The 16,731-nt window shown below is 37.4% G+C and overlaps 1 protein-coding gene across 2 annotated transcripts in view; it reads left to right on the top strand.

The window, feature by feature from the left end:
* Positions 1–1,809: 1,809 nt before the first annotated feature.
* LOC120527740 overlaps positions 1,810–16,731 on the top strand; it is a 47,400-nt gene continuing 32,478 nt past the window's right edge. For both annotated transcript variants that reach the window (XM_039751503.1, XM_039751502.1), the window contains exon 1: positions 1,810–1,858. The gene's annotated coding sequence lies outside the window, so the exon portion shown is untranslated. The remainder of the gene's footprint in view (positions 1,859–16,731) is intronic.

A 16,731-nucleotide genomic window follows, 5' to 3' on the forward strand; every position in this document is an offset into this window, starting at 1 on the left:
TATCAAGAGTAGATTAGATTTGTGATGCAAATTAGTTTCATTCAAAAGCAGACTTGTCCACACAGATACACAGAAGCAGAACTAAAGATTAAAATCCGAAAAAATCTACAGTGCGCCGGGGAAAAAACGCAGGTTTAGAAAGTGGAAATTCCTAAAACTGAAAAGTTTTATAGAAGCTTACTATGGATCAGTAGAACTCCGTTCTTCAAACAAACGTATCTACGGTTATAATCTGCCCCTAATGCTTTTATATATATATATATATATATATATATATATATATATATATATATATATATATATATATATATATATATATATATATATATACTGTATGTGAGTGTTGTCAATGCATATACTATATATATGCAGTATAGGTACTGTACACTGTATACAGAATATATGAGAAACGGAAATGGCAGGTAAAGAGTCCATCCGAAAGACAGAAGGCAGTCAGAAAAGGGTGGGGCGACACTTTACAGAATCGCACGTGACGTTTATCATCTTAGAAAGTAAATACTTTTTAAAATGTATTACAGTCATGGATTTTCCGATTAACTTTTAAAAAAAAAAAAAACACAATAATATCACGTTGAAACTTTTACTGTTTTGGACATAACGAGTTAACAGCCTCGCATTCATTTGTGGGTTCACTTGCCGTCATTGACATGGGTGAAAACAGCAATATGTTTTAGGGTAATTGGCAGCTGCAGATTGGCGCGACATAGTTAAGTTTGCCCAGTGCCAGTTCAGTTATTTAGAGATGGGCGGCTTAAATTGACTCCGCATTCGGATTGTAATGGAAACAGGTGTTATGAATGCGGTTCAGTTAGTATGGCAATGACCTCCAATCATGAAGTAACTGGACTCGATTCTTTTCAGTCGGGCGACTCTCAATTCATTGTAGTGCTTCCAGAACACGAAGTCTTGGCCACATCATGCAGCTTTATGCCAGTGGAGCGAAATGAGAATTCCGTCGGCTGAACAGACTCGTTGGCCTTTTGACTGCGGGCTTCTCTCCTTCGAGCCTATACGTGGTTACTGTAGCTGCTCACTGATTATGAAGAATTTCTGCGCGTTGTTTTACGTGAGGTTTCTTCCAGTTCTCAAATAGTCCTTCCCAAGTGCTTGAAAAAGTCAAATGCCGCCGCCCCTCGCAAGTGGACCGGGGTGAACGACACCGCTATGCTTAGTATTGGTTCGTGCTTTGAATGGCATGTTGCTTGGATACAATCCGGGCATAGCTGCGACATTGAATTCTGTTAAGTGGAATACATATGAAGCACATTGGGATTCCAACTTACACTCACATCCCTTAAACTCAGACCTGATCTATCTAAATCGGCCGTGCCTGTATCCTTTGGAGTGCCTCTTCGACCAGGGTATACTCGGCGAGCTTGTAATGTGCTAGTCCGCTTTAACAAATGGAGCTGAGGGATCAGAAAATGTGCTGTTGTTGAATTCATGTTTTAACTTTATGTTCTCCTGCCCATCAACACTTTTTACATTCACAAACAGAATATCGTTATGTGCAAGTCACCTCATTATTGTAGCTAGCAACTCATTTATAATGAATACAGGTTTGAGAGTGCTTTGTAGCACCTTCTCCATTTTTGTTTCAACTAGTATTTATTTGCGTTTACCTTTTTTATTGTCATATTTTGCTTTACTGTCGTGTTGGCTGCGTTCTTTCATTGTGGATTTCGGTGAATTTTTCAAGCAAAACGTCTTATTATGAAAAATGACTCATCAATCTCAAAAACATCCTGCCTGCCGATTGTGTTAACTTCCCTCTTCTGCTGTAGGTCGCTAAAATGGGAAGCTCAGCACTGATTCATTCGGGCAGGAGCTACGTGAGGTAAGACAACTGTTTGAACCTTCTTTTGTTAAAAGCTGTCATTAAAAATACGGGGTTAAATCGAACTGTCACAGGTCATGATCACATATGCAAGGTTGTTTTGTGTTGCCGCAGAGATGTTTGATACTTCAGCGCTCGTATTAGAAGGTTTCTTCGCTTTCTCAAGTTCTTGAGCTGAGTCACAGCAGACGGCTGATTTTAAAAGTTCCTGGTTCAGGCTGAATGTTCGCGCATGTTTCAAATATTTTATGTTATGCGCAGTTTGTACAAGACACAGATGTCGTGACTGAATTAGCCTTATTAAAACGAGCCAACACTGAATCATTTAACTGCGTAGACCAACAAAAACGGCAGGTATGATATAAAAGGTAGGCTATACGAAAAGTCTTACCAAAATAAAAATGCCAGGAATGAAGAACCTTATTCTGGTCATACTTTACAACAGGTCGATATTCTGCCATTGATTTGTCATCTGCCCAGGGTGCTACCCTGTATATGTAAGCTTTCTCTTTTTTGAGTAGCCTGTGGCTCCATCCACCACCTATATGAGACATGGAAGAATTGAGACAACACCTAGCAATATATACATTTGTTCAATCATTAAGAAACAACAATAGAAATTCATCTGCCTATTTAAGAGCCTTTAATTCTAGCCAGTGCCTGGGGTCTGGTGCCTATTGAATACAATTTAAGGCAGAAGACCTGCCCAGGATATTGTTACTCTTGCTCACACACTCTCACTTGTGTTCACTCCTACATGACCAATTTAAAGTTGGATCTTTGGCTTTCAGTGTTTGTCAGCACACAGATGGTGAGTTGGTTAGGATTTTAAAATTCAATCTCCTGAAACTGTGAGCTAGCACTACTAACCATTACACCACCAAGCTGCCTATAATAATAATAATAATAATACTAATAATAGTAGTAGTAGGGTGGCACAGTGGTAAGCACTGCAACAAAAAGAACAGACTTCATGTACTGTGTGCTCCCTGTGTTAAGTTTACATGTTCTCTGTGTGTCAGCGTTTCTTCACAGCAGGTGTACTAGTTTCTGCCAAGAATTCTAAGAAATTCTGACTTGGTGAATTGGCATTGTTAAATTGGTCCACAGCGTGTGTGTGTCTATGTGTTCACCCAATAATGGGATGGTGCCCAGAACCCTTTGCTCGCTAGATGGATAGGCTGCAGCGGCCCTGTGACCCAGCTCTGGGTAACCAAGTTAGGAAAATGGATGGATAATAATATTATTATAGCTAGTAGCAGTATGTTAAGGCCTATGAATTGGCAGTGCTCGTTCAATTGGTATTGTAATGCCTGTTTTGCAATAATTATTCATCTGTCTTCTTTTAGTCATCAGTGCAACTTATCAATCCATTCATCAATTTTAATAATTTTCTGAACCTGCTTAATTAAAAAAATCTGTCAAAACAAGATGACAGTGAAGTCCAAAATAAGGTAGACAAATTAAACATATGTTATTACATTCACTGTATTAACAGTTCTGTGCTTTTTGGAAGTCCAAAGAGACTTATATGCCACTGGTTCCCAGATGGGTTTATCTTCTAACCAGTTTCACAAGGGTCAGTCTATCTCTGGTTGAACTTGTTGTTTAATTAGCTGTTTTTTTTTTTTTTTTGTGTGTGTGTGTTTTTTGGACACCTCGATGGCCAGCAGGAAGGCATGGTGGGCCAGCTGCCTGGGTGTCTTCGCACAGCAGGTGGGCGGTGGTGGGAGTTGCAGTGTGACACAATATGGTTTGTACTTCATGTCATCATAAGTGGTGGTCCTCCCAGGCAAACGCTGTGGAAGGCGTATCAGGTACACAAATATGTTCGGGAACCCCGATCAGCTGGGGACCAATCAGCCGATGCTGGTCCCTCACTTTTGTTTCTGACCGCCATCTCCAGATCACTTGCATCAAATTCCAAGTCCGGTTCAACGATAATGTGTGAAACATCCATGGAGTATTTTAATTTGCACATTCGCTTTAGTCTCTCGCCAGATGTCAATGTCATTTTAGAGGATGTTTGCTCTTCGCTACTCATGAACATGCAGGGAATCGAGGTTAAATCAGCAAAGGCTTCTTAACTTTCCTTCTAGCAAAGAGAGCTGAACTAAAAGGTAAGGGCAAGTTTTGTTGCAGTTTACAGATGATTACCGTTCTCTACCCCTGAATTTCGACAAAGGTCAACACCAGCCCAGGAAAATAAAGAAAAACTCCTGACAATGATAACGATGCCAAAAATCTTAAAAACCAAGATAAAACATGTTATTCCCATGTAATATACATCAATGCTTGTAACCTACCAGTATACATATAGCCAGTGGCGTAGCGTAGTGGGGGCGGCAGGGGCGGCACTGTTAGGGGGTGGCAAAGAATTACTGTATATTTTAGTCTTTTAAATTGAAATACCTAAATAAGGGGGCGGCTGACACCCACGCTACGCCATTGCATATAGCAAATGCAGTTGTGTAATTTGTGTATTGACACCAAAACATAAAAAATGGCAAATAACAGATTGTTCAGAATGCAATTAAAAGCAGAAGTTGATTGGAAAAATGAAGATGTAGCCATGGGTTTCCTTAGGACTACATTCCAGAACCACTGTTATATGTCATTTCTTACTAGACACTAGCTCACTATTCCTCATTATATGCTGCTCTGTTTAACTTTGCTCTTACTTTGCTTATGTTGTCATGATGGTATATTTTTTTACCTAAATAGAAGATTGTAGAATGTTGTGAAACCTTGAGAGCTTCTAGCATAGTAACAATACTGAGCGAGTCACTGTACAGTTTGAAAAAGAAGTATGTAACACGAAGCATCTAATGACCAGTTTCCTCTTCTCAATATGATTTCTTCTGCTTATTCTCCAGATATCCAACATTAGAGCACTTACATATTCAAATTCTCAGATAATGCATTGCATTTTCTTAGATTTTTTTTCATTCGTCTTCCAACATTTTGTTTTAACAGTTGTTGAATTAAGCAGTTATAGAAAATGGATGGATGGATGGATTTAAAGATGGAAGAAGAAGAAAAATAGCTACCTGAGCATAACATATCAATTTAGTTTAGTTCCTCTGGTACAGTGTACGTAACCCTTGTATTTATAGTAATAGTAGCTGTTATCATCAGTGATATCATTGTCAAGGTGGCATAGTGGTGCAACAATTCAAGCCACTGCTTCACGATTGCAGATTTCTGGATTCAAATCCTTACCCTGAGCATTGTCTGTATGGCATTCTTTATGACTACTTTGATTTTTGTCATATTTGCCATCTCTAAATTAGCAAGAGGTGAGTCAGTGTAGGCAAGTGCATTGGTATGTCTGGGTGGTTTCCTGGCCTGCACCCATTGCTGATGGAATAAGCTATCACCCTATTACTCCAAACTACAGCAAGCAGGTTTGATAATGGATAGACATTATTATTATTATTATTATTATTAGGGGGCTCCTCCCCCTGCTCACTTTGCTCGCCTACCCCCAGGTTTGGTTTACTGGATATACAATTTAAAGAGATTGTTATTTCCATGGGAATTGTTACATATGCATTATTTTCACTTTTACTTTAAAACTTTTGTAAAAACAATACTTGTCCTTTATTTCCGGCCCTGGGCGTGGTTATATCCCTTTCTCACAGGACGTATAATGCTGCTCATGTTGTGAAGAGGGGGTGGCTGAACACACGCTAAGAAGATGCCGTCGGATCAGCCGCTTCCTTGCTGCAGCTGTTGCTGGCGAGCAGCGTGTTCGGTTTGTCACTCTGTGCATCGATCATGTAAAAGCCTGTACAGAAGCTGGTTTTTTTTGCCACTTTGCGTCTCTGCCGCTCACGTTGTGAAGGAGGGATTTGGGCTGAACGCATGCTAAGGAGATGTGGTCGGATCATCTGCTGGCTTGCTGCTGCTGGGGAGCTGTGTGTTCTGCTTGTCGTTGTTTTAAGGGCTGGAGCACATGAAGCGTGTCTGCCAAAAGCATTCCAACAACTGCTAAGTTAGATGTCCGTGAACTTGTTTTAAATGTTGTCTCACTGACTTGTCTCGCGGGACGTCAGATTGTCTTCTGAGAAGATCACGTCTCGTCTCCCTCCCTCCCAAGATATATATATTTTTTTCTTTCTATAATAGAGAGATTATTTTGGCAGTATGGTGGCGCAGCTGTGTGAAGGTAGACAGGTCTCTGAGTTTGGGTACAGATTTTCTCTGAGAACTACATTGTTTCTCCCACAGGCCAAAAACTTGCATGTTATGTCAAATGGTAACCTAAAATTGGCAAATAATGTGGTAAACAGGGATATTTTGGTCAGTAAAGATGTACTAATTATATTTAGTTTGGGCTGTCAATGTCATTAACAGGTCTAAGCGATGGATGGATGCTTTAATTTTAGAAATTAATTATAGTTTTCTTGTCCTGTCATTAACTTAAATTGACAAAAGTGGTGTATGCAAATTTTTAAGTGATACTTGTTAGGTTTTGTAAATTTGTGAATTGTACATGGCTAACATTTTGTTTTGAACTTATCACTTGAGGAAATCGATTATGTACCTTTGTTCTATAACTCTTGTTCCCAAACAGACTCCAGACTGATGTTACTTGATTATGTTGACCTATTTTGTAAGTCACTTTGGATAAAAGCATCTGCTAGGCAAAATAAATGTAAATGAACCTGATCTTGCGATTAAGTAATATTTCTCATTTTAGTGTAATTAATAGGCAAGGGAATGCCTTTAAGAGCAATCTCTTACATTATATCAGTGCTTGTTCTATATACTGTCCACTTGTTTTTTTCTGTATTTACATTCTAATTTTGCCATTCTGAATCAGAATTGAGGAGGTGTTTTCATGATTTACATGTTCAGTTTTAGGTTAGACCAGCAGTCTTACATTGTTATCTTCAAGAAGAAGGAAGAAGAGTGATATATTTTTTTTAATCTGCGTAAAAGCAAAAACGCTAATTTATTTGGTCTCCAAGACATATAATCTACAGTGTGGTGATTCATTAACTGAAGCATCTTTTCCTATCTGTCAGGAGAAGAAGAATGCCAGCTGCGAAGCCTATGAAAATGCATACACCTAATCTACTCCAGTATTCTAAAAAGTACAGATTGACACATGCCAGAGTACAGCCATGTTCTCTAGCTCTAATCAGTTCTGCCACTTCGTTCATGTCACAAACGTGCCTGCTAGTCATTTTTGTTTGAAAGATTAAATCCTTTTTGTTAAAAGAATGATGGGACACAAAATTATTTTTTGATATACAGTACAGTACATGATGTTGGAATGCTTTGAAACAGGAGAGGCAAAGAACACTGAAAGATGTTGCTGTTTGCTTGCTCAGTTCTAGTTTTTATCGTCTTGGCTTTATGTTAAAGAAGTGATGTGTGGTACTTTGACATATATTATAGTTCTTATATGTAAATTGTTTTCATGGTGCTACAGATATTATAAGAACCTTAAATAATCTGACAAAAGAGAGGAGACCATTCAGTCCATTAGTCTTGCTTGTTTAGCTAATAGCCAAGCTGTGCCACTATCTCATCAGATTTGCCATAAAGGATGTTGAGATTTCTACTTCAACTTCACGTCTGGGTAGTTTTGATCCAAATACCCACAAGTATAATTTCGAGTAAAGTGCTTCCTGGCTTCAGTTTAAATGCACTCCCCCTTAATTCCCACTGGTTCTGCTTGATCTACAGTACTTTATCAAATAACACTGAGGATTAGGACTCCTCGCAGTATCCTGTTTGCAAAACTAAACAGGCTTGATTCCCTTAGTCATATGAGAGTAGGACATGTCCTTAAGTCCTGAGATGCACTTGGTTACTGTCCTCTGCACAGCTTCAAGTGGTGCTTCAACTTTTTATAGTGTCACTCCAGATACGGTCTTGCTAATGTATTTTAAAGTCTGAGCATAACGCCCCTCGTTTTATATTCAACAGTTTTTACACTATAATCTAACACTTAATTTGCTGTGTTAAATGCTTTTGTGCATTGTTTAGATGATGAAAACATTATGCCAACATAAACCTTTAAATCCTTTTCAGAGGTTGCTTCCTGTAGACAGTGTCTTTTGCCTTTGTATTTGTAATTGATATTCATTTTGCCCACATGTAGCATTTTGCATTTTTCTGCATCAAACTGCATTTTCTAAGTGCTCGCCCAGTTACGAAGCTTGTCCAAGTCTTTCTAAATTGTTTTTGTCCAGTGTCTGTGATTCTTTCAAATTTAGTATCATTTTTGAAGTTCACAAGTCTACTAAAGAATAAATTCCCTTCCCAGTGTACTTTATAGATACATAGAAATGCCTGAACTATGAGTTGAGATATATACATTTTTAGGAGCTTAACGGTTATGGAAGAGAACAATCCAAAGCAATGCAAGATGACAAAACAGTTAAAGAAAACATCTTAGTGATGCGTAACAGGCTAGACTGTTGTGTGGCTTAAGCAAATACTGTATGCATAAGTATTTGGCTGCCTGGGTTTCTTTGTACGTCAGTACTTTACAAAGTGGGAAGTTGGAGTCAGTAAACATATTTCTTAATAGTTTTTGCAATACATAAGATTTGCTGAGTGTGTTGTTCTGTATTAATACTCTGTTTCACTTGCTGTGGTTGATAAAATAAGACTAGTGTTAGTATTTTGAATTCTTGACTGCGCTAGTTGCCACATTAGAGTACTTTTTGCATTTGACCCCAAAATCTTGAAGATGGGTGACTACATTTGTATTTGTTACTGCATTAGAGTTTTCAGAATTGATTCATCTTTCTTGGGGTACAACATAATTAAATAGTAGTATAATAATAATTACTGACAATGGAGCAGATACAGTCACTGCCCTGTAGTGATTCACAAGAAATGCAACAAGAATGGCCACATAATAAACGTGATCCTCTACTGCCTTCTTTTTGGCAGTAATGGAAAGGGAACCCACAGATGTCCACCTGTGGACCGACGTGTAAAAAGTGGTCACTTATTTCAAAGACTACTGGAAAGAATGTTGAAAAAATGCCTTAAGCAATCTAGTGAAACTTATTACTCTTATGAAAATGTGGGACAAAACTTCTAAACCCCTGTAAATGCTTTACTGTCAGAGAGAGAGTCCTATTGACTTTTTAGATCTAAATAACTTTCTTATTGTGTGTGTATATTAGTAAGTATATACGTTAAGTGTTTCAAATGTAGAGGCAGAAAACTTTAAAAGGAGGTCATGGAAATATGTACTAATAAATAAATGTGGGGATTATGGGTTTAAGTTACCAATGATTTTCACTTCAGATTCTAAGTATTGGGAAAAAAAATATCAGTTGCATATAGTTTCTCCTGACATGTGTTCAACAAGTATCTTTCCACCACCATACTGCATTTCCCAGCAACATTTTGAAATGGAATTCTCAAATGATCAGACATAATTTAATTTCATAACAGAACTGATGCTTGATTTATTGATTTCCTGCCTGTGGATGACATCAACTTAATGATTTATGAAAACTTGAACTGAACCCATAGGTTAGTGTGGTTACTCAAAATGGTGTTTTTCAAAACCGGAGTACTGTATAGGTTTTGAAAACTTTGAATTATGCAAGAGTCAATTTAGCTGATCTTTGAAACACTTCATGAACTGATAAATCTGTCAATAAAAGAACCGTCTTGACATTGAAATCAGAGGCAGGGCAAAGCAGAGCTTAAAATGGAAACGCAGTCAGTGCCAGCTACTATATATATCTTTTGCAATTTTTAAAGAGCAAAACAAACTGAAAGTTGAAGCATAAGTTATAAGTGGAATTCTTGCTTTCCTTAATTTTATTTAGTCACGTCAATACAAGATTTAGTCTACTTTTTTTTTTTTTTTTGCAAGGTTTATACAATAAAGGTATGCGGCTCTCATCCTTATATAATGGGGACAGTATTGGCTTCATGATTTAATGAGAACAACCTAAAACACAAAATAAATAATCAAAAAACTGATTTCCTAGAATCTAGTTATAGTAAGGTAATGACAGAAAAATCGCGCTACAAACATCAGGATCCTGACACAAATAGTATTTATTTTCAGTGTATAAATCTGTCAATCAACACATCAAATTCTCCAGTCCACACATTTTCAGATGTAGTTCATTTTTCAATACACAAAAGAGTGGAAAGTGCTGTCACAGAATAGAATGCCTTCCTGAGAGCTTCACTTACTGTGGATTAAACCACATCAGCTATGGAAATAACCACAACACTGTAGGTGCTCAGTGGTGTAGAGTGTATCCGTCCATTCATCCATTTTCCAAAACTGATCTATCTTAAGCATGAGCCCTTGATTTCTGATGGCTTATGCTGCTTTAGTGGTATGTTGGTGTCCCTAGGTGTTCTCTACATACCTTAGTTAGGAAATAATGTTGGATTAGAGCTGCTATAGTAATGTTCAGTGAGCTTCCACCTTCATTTTGTACTTCAGGATTGTGGAAAGAAAACTAAATGTCAGGAGAGTCTTGGCTTTGAAGCATTCGTACACCTGGGTGTGTTAGGAGGGAAAGCTAGGGAAGTCTGCCACTTATCACCAGAGTACTGAGAAATCATGAGATGTAACTGAAAACCATTAAGTCATTTTTGTTAATTTGTCCATTCACATTGTGAAAGGATCAGACTCCACACACTTAAAAAGGTTTGGGGCAGCCACCCGTATATTACTGTATCCCTAGCTGCAATGGGTTTGGTTTTGTGGACAGAATTGTCTCTGTTGGAGTCCAGACATGAACTGTTTAAAGTTTGGAAAGATGGTGGTTTTAACTGATAAAAACCGGATGTGACGTAGGGGAACCGGAAGTGACCTCCTTCTGATGTCCTCCTACGTGCCGGAACCGGAAGTAATGTTAGCCTGGGTGTTGAAACCGGAAGTGGCGTCAGCCTGGGCACCAGAACTGGAAGTGACGTCTTCAGTGATGAGTCAGACAGGTTTTCCCGTGGCTGGTCTGCAGAGATAACAGGAGAACGTTTAGTGCACCCCGCCACCTCCTGGCCTGACATGGAATTACCTTTGCTTGGTCCATACAACGTCCTCCTACTCGCACTTGCATGACAACATCCCATTTCTCACAACACCATCCTGGTGATATCATCTTCGAAGTTCACTATGCATGTCACACATTGTCAAATAGACAATGTTTGCGCTTATCAGAAATGTAATGGGAAACTCCCTGCACTCAGATTTAGAACAATGGACAAAAGTTATATAAAAACAACTAAAATGAAAAAGTAAAAAATTAGATTTTTATTTTATTTTGATTTCTGTTGTTAGAAATCTGGCACGTCCAGAAAAATGCTTTCTTACAAATATGTAATTATGTATCACAAACTGTATATGTAACCTGCGGCATACAAGTAAAGAGTGCATATCAAAAGAATATTCATTTTCAACTTGGGATTAACCAGTCTTAACAATATTTCATAACAATATAAAATAATATAAAGATAAAGTAAGCAAAGGTCACACAGTAATTGTAGTCTCGCCCCCTTTTGTGATCTTTTCCTGGTTTGGATTTGTCAGTTTCTTGTTGCTGCAGAGTCTAGAAGAACAAACAAGAAAAACAACAGAAACTGACCATGAGCCCTAACTTTTCTGAAATATATCAAAGTACATGTCACAGAGGCACAGTCAGAACGATTTCAACCTTACCTTGCCAATATAAAATCAATTTCTTTAATCATATTTTCTTTTCTGGTTATCTAAGATTTCTTTAAGATTATTTATTTAAAGTTGATTTTAATAAAATAAAATGTTTTTTGAAAATGACAATAAATAGCTGTTGCCTGAGAGGAAAATATTAAATGTAATTAACCAGCTTTTTTTCTTTTTTTTTAATTTACGTGATGGTTGTGGTTGCTTTAATGATTTCCAGAAATTATTTACATGCACACTGCACAACTCCTTAAATCCACGTAATCCAAATTAGGGATGTGCCAGAACCTATCCTGCAGAACTCAGTCAAGGAATAAAACAAGAGTGGAGAGGAATCCAGTCCACAACAGGACCTACACATGCGCATACACACACTCACCCACTCATTCCATTTAGAACCTCCAGTTAACCTAACCTGCATAAATTTGGGAATGTAGGGATAAAACCAAAGCCACCAGAGAAATCCACAAGCATTCCAAAAGAGAACAAACCAACTCCACAAAGGCAGTGCCAGGGCATAACATTTGAACCCAGGATGCTCAATCAGTAAGGTAATAGATTATCTTTACTTCTAAGACATGCCTACTCAAATGAGCCTATTTATCTTAAGCTTTGTGGTTTGTCATTGTGGGGTCCTATCCTTCATTTCAAACTCTTTTTATCATGTAGACCTAAACGGAATGCTCCATATCCCACCTATAGCCCTTGTATGCATGTTCTTACTAACCTGGTCATTGTCAGGATTGACTGCTATTGTAGTTAAATGCTTCACTCTGCATCTTATGTCTATAACCCCAGGCAGTTAGACCGAGTTCCTGAACAGACAGAAGAGGAAAGTTACACATTTTAATCATACATACTGTAGACTACAAAATCCTTAGCTGTAACCTTGTTAAGGGTTTATGTGGCCACATAACCAGGTAACTCTGTGTGTGTTAATCCTGATGTTTAACTGAAATAAGGGTTTTAGAAGCCAGGTTTCTGTGAATAACCTGATTATTAAAGCACATATGAAAAGAATGCATGTTATCAAACTGCCATCACTGTTCTTCTGAACCTTTACACAAGTTCTCAAAGGACCTTGTTCAAGAGTTTGTTCAGGAGTGCCATGGCTGAGGTATTTACAGTAAAGTGAATCTATTTAGCATAAATGTTACTTTTCATTTTCACCTGCCATTTACCTCATGCTTGCACACTTTTCTGGGTGTTTTGGTTTCCTTCATTATCTAAAGATGTGTTTGTTAGGTTAGTTGAGAACTTTAGACTGACCATGTGTGGGTGAGTATTGCTATGTGTAGTGAACTGGTTTCTGTTTTGTGCTTGATGCAGCGGTCCTGTTTTGGAAGTTGGGTTTGGAAAGGGGATGACTGGGTGGAAAGACTATTTTCTTTCATTGACATTACACTATGATTGACTAAATGTTTCCATTTCAATGGGTCTATTTAATATGGAATTTAAGATTATTTAATAAGGATTAAAAATGCAAGATTACTTAATGTTTATAAACCTGTTTTAGGAAAAGCATTGTTCACAAAAGTGACAACTGTGTATGCTTTTCATTAAAAAAAAATTTCACCAAAGCACAGAATTACCACATCTGACCGGTAACCATAGGACCACTTCTCTATGGAGTTCCCAGAATATAAACACTACTTCCTCATTATGTAAACTCTTTTCAAGATTGCAGCTGATATGAGTCTTTTTTTTGTGTATGGCCTTTTTTTTTGCACTTATTATTTTCATCTTATTCTGATTAGTGAACTTATGTTATTGTAAAATGTCAAGTTTATTTTTTAGTTCTAGGTGTCTATGAAAGTGATCAGAACTTGAAATCTTTTGGCTGTTCTCTTGCTAAAAATGTTTGCAATTTTGATCTCTCTATGGAGAGGATATCATGTCCAAAGCTTCATCACATTGCACATTGTGCATTATGGTATAGAGGTCAAGGTATAGACTTTTAAAATGCAAGGTAATCACGTTTAATTTGTGAGGCATGATTGAGAAAGGCTCTTAAATTCCTCTTGTACCGATTCATCAATCCATTTACTGAACCGAATCATGGAGAGTTGGCATCCATCTGGAATTTCAGTGGAAGAAAGGCAAGAAGTAACTTCGATGTGAGGCTGGTGGACCACAAAGGACACTCAGAGACACACACACATATACATATACACACACCCAAGCCATGACTCTGTTGTGGTTTACATATGAAGCTGCAGGCTTGGATCATTTCCTGCTGGTTCCTTTCTTGTTGTCATCACTTTAGTACAGGTTTATCTTTGTCTCTTCTTTATTTGTCAGTTCATTCTTTTCTAAAGGTTCTAATATATTTTTGGTGATGATGGGAAGTATGCATCTTGAGGGGGTAGTTTTTATAATTTATAAATATTTTGTGTCTTGATCAAAAATTACAAAGACTTCATTCCCTTTATCAATATTATTGTATGGTATGGTAATGATGTAGCTGGAATATTTGCTGTGCTATATTTGCTGAGTAAATAGTTGTATGAAAAAATAACTGCTAATAAAAAAAAAATAATGTTTATGGAATTTTTACTTTTCCTTTGTTTTTTTTCTCTTCTTTAATAATCATTTACATTAAATTTCAAAAGATCAGTATAAAATGTAACTATAAATAATATTACATTATCAAACTTGTTTTATCCAATTCATGATTGAATTGCCTAACCTGGCAATGCTATGCATCAGGCGATTGTTGGGCACACTTGTGCTTTACCCAATTCAGATATACATGGACTGGAGTGAATTCGAGCAGTAGTGTGGGTAAGGCATGAACCAACCCTACACTGGGTGACTAGCTCATCACAAGTTACTCACACACACAGAGGGCCAACTTAGAATTGGCAATAAAAATAATCTGCACATCTTTGGGGTTATGGAAGGAAAAGCCACCATAAGAACATGCAGACTCCTCACAGAAAATGATCAGATGCAGAATTCCAACACAAGACACTGAAAGAGTGAGATAGCAGTGCTAACCACTGTGCCACCATGCCTGCCTCATGCTAATTAGAAATACAATTACTAGATAACTGTGCCTGTTACAAGTCATGTGGTAGTTAGCGTTGCCATTTCACAGCTGTGTTAGTCACATTCCAATCTCTTTACCCCATCAAAATAAGCAAATAAATAAATAAAATACATAAATGAAAATAATCTGTATATTTTTGGAATTTGTTATATAAATATAGTTGAAACTGAATGTCTGTGATTTACTTAAAAACATATTCTGCATTACACAAATACTGATCAAAAACAGCAATTTGCAGAATTATTGTTCATAAATGTGTTGTAAGGTATGTTTATTCCCTGCTTATGCCAGTGATATGCTAAATTTGTTTTTGGTACACTATATTACTCCCCAAGAGGAAATTGTCTTTTTGTTTAAAATCTGCATTTTTAAATGCTCTGTCCACACTAGTGTTTTGTCATAATTTATTAAATTATCTCTGCCCTGACTTAAACGACTGGCTATAATATACACATTGCCTACACCATTAACACTGAAACTGTGGTTACCGGGTTGCCTCATATGCACATATGCAGCAAATTGTACAAAACGTAATTTAGATGTGTACAAGTAAACACAATATACATTATAAAAATAAAACTCCTCAGTGTTTACCATGTTGCAATATACCTGTAGTTTTCTGCTGTGAAGTGTGACCAATCAAGGAATTAGATATAACTGGCAGGATCCAATCAGAGAAGGAGGAGGAGGAGATTGCACATTGTCACACCCACCACACAACAAACCACTTCAGTTGGAATCCGGCTACATAATAATCACAAACAAATGAGAGTGAGATTAGAGTCTGTGTATTAAAAACTCTAAATTTTCACCCATCCACATCTGAACCGGAGGGGCACCAATGTATTGGGGAGGCGTATGTGTAGGCTAGTCGAGGATTGTTTAAACTAGGGAATGGGGGGGCAGGGAGTTTAGGACAGGCCAGATTTAGATCTATACATGGAAGAACAAACAATGGTGTAGAAATAAAAATGCATAGTAATGTAAATTTTAAGCAAACACGTAAAGATAGAAGGATTAACACTTTAAAAATAGCTTGCCTTAATGCTAGAAGTATCAAAAATAAGGTAAGTGAGTTGGAGTTGTATGTAGCAGAGCACAATTATGATATTATAGCAATAACGGAAACCTGGCTAAATAACAAAGATGGGGATGAGTGTAACATAGAGGGATACACATTTTTTAGGAAGGATAGAGAGAACAGAAAAGGAGGTGGGGTTGCTGTTTATGCCAAACAGGAATTAAATGTAAGTCATCTTCAGTTGGATGATGAGCCCCATCTTAGTGAGGACATGTGGCTTCGCCTGGAAAATATTAGGGAAAAAGGTCTCATTTTAGGAGTGTGTTATAGACCACCCAATTCAGACAGTAATTTCAACACACATCTTTTAGTAATATCAAAAAGGCAAGTTTACAGGGGATATTATAGTCATGGGGACTTTAATTATCCAAATATTAACTGGGATAACCTTACAGATGGAGGAGCACAAGAGCAGGAGTTTTTAGAAGTAATCAGCGACTGTTTTTAACACAGCATGTTAAAGCACCAACAAGGGGTGAAGCCTATCTGGATTTAGTATTCTGTAATAATCAGGATAGAATTGAGGGTGTAGAGGTGATTGAACCACTAGGGTCAAGTGACCATAATGTAATACAATTCTCAGTATTTTGTAAGAGTACAGATGCAAAGACTAAAATTGTTAAGTTGAACTTTAGTAGGGCTAATTTTGAGCAGATGCGACAAAGTCTAAGTAGGATAGACTGGGATAAGCTTTTAAATGTGGAGACAGTCGAGGAGCAGTGGAACAGGTTTAAAAATGTTTTACATGTAATGCAGGACAGATACATACCTAAATTTGGAAGTAATAGGAAACTAAAAAAAACTCCACGATGGATTAATAAAGATTTAAAAAAGAAGTTGCAAAGGAAAAAACTGCTGTATAAGGCATATAAGACTAATGACTGCAAAGAGAACCGTAGCGCGTATGAGAAATGAGGGCAACCATTAAGAAGGATATCAGAGAGGCTAAAAGACAGTTGGAGAGGAATATAGCAGATAAGGTGAAAGAAGACCCCAAGAGATTCTTTCAGTATTTTAGTAGTAAAAGAACAGTTAAGGAGGAGGTCAAGTTCATCAGGAATAGTAAAGGG

The sequence above is a fragment of the Polypterus senegalus genome, chromosome 4 (genome assembly GCF_016835505.1).
Source record: "Polypterus senegalus isolate Bchr_013 chromosome 4, ASM1683550v1, whole genome shotgun sequence".
In the NCBI taxonomy this organism is placed as follows: domain Eukaryota; kingdom Metazoa; phylum Chordata; class Cladistia; order Polypteriformes; family Polypteridae; genus Polypterus; species Polypterus senegalus.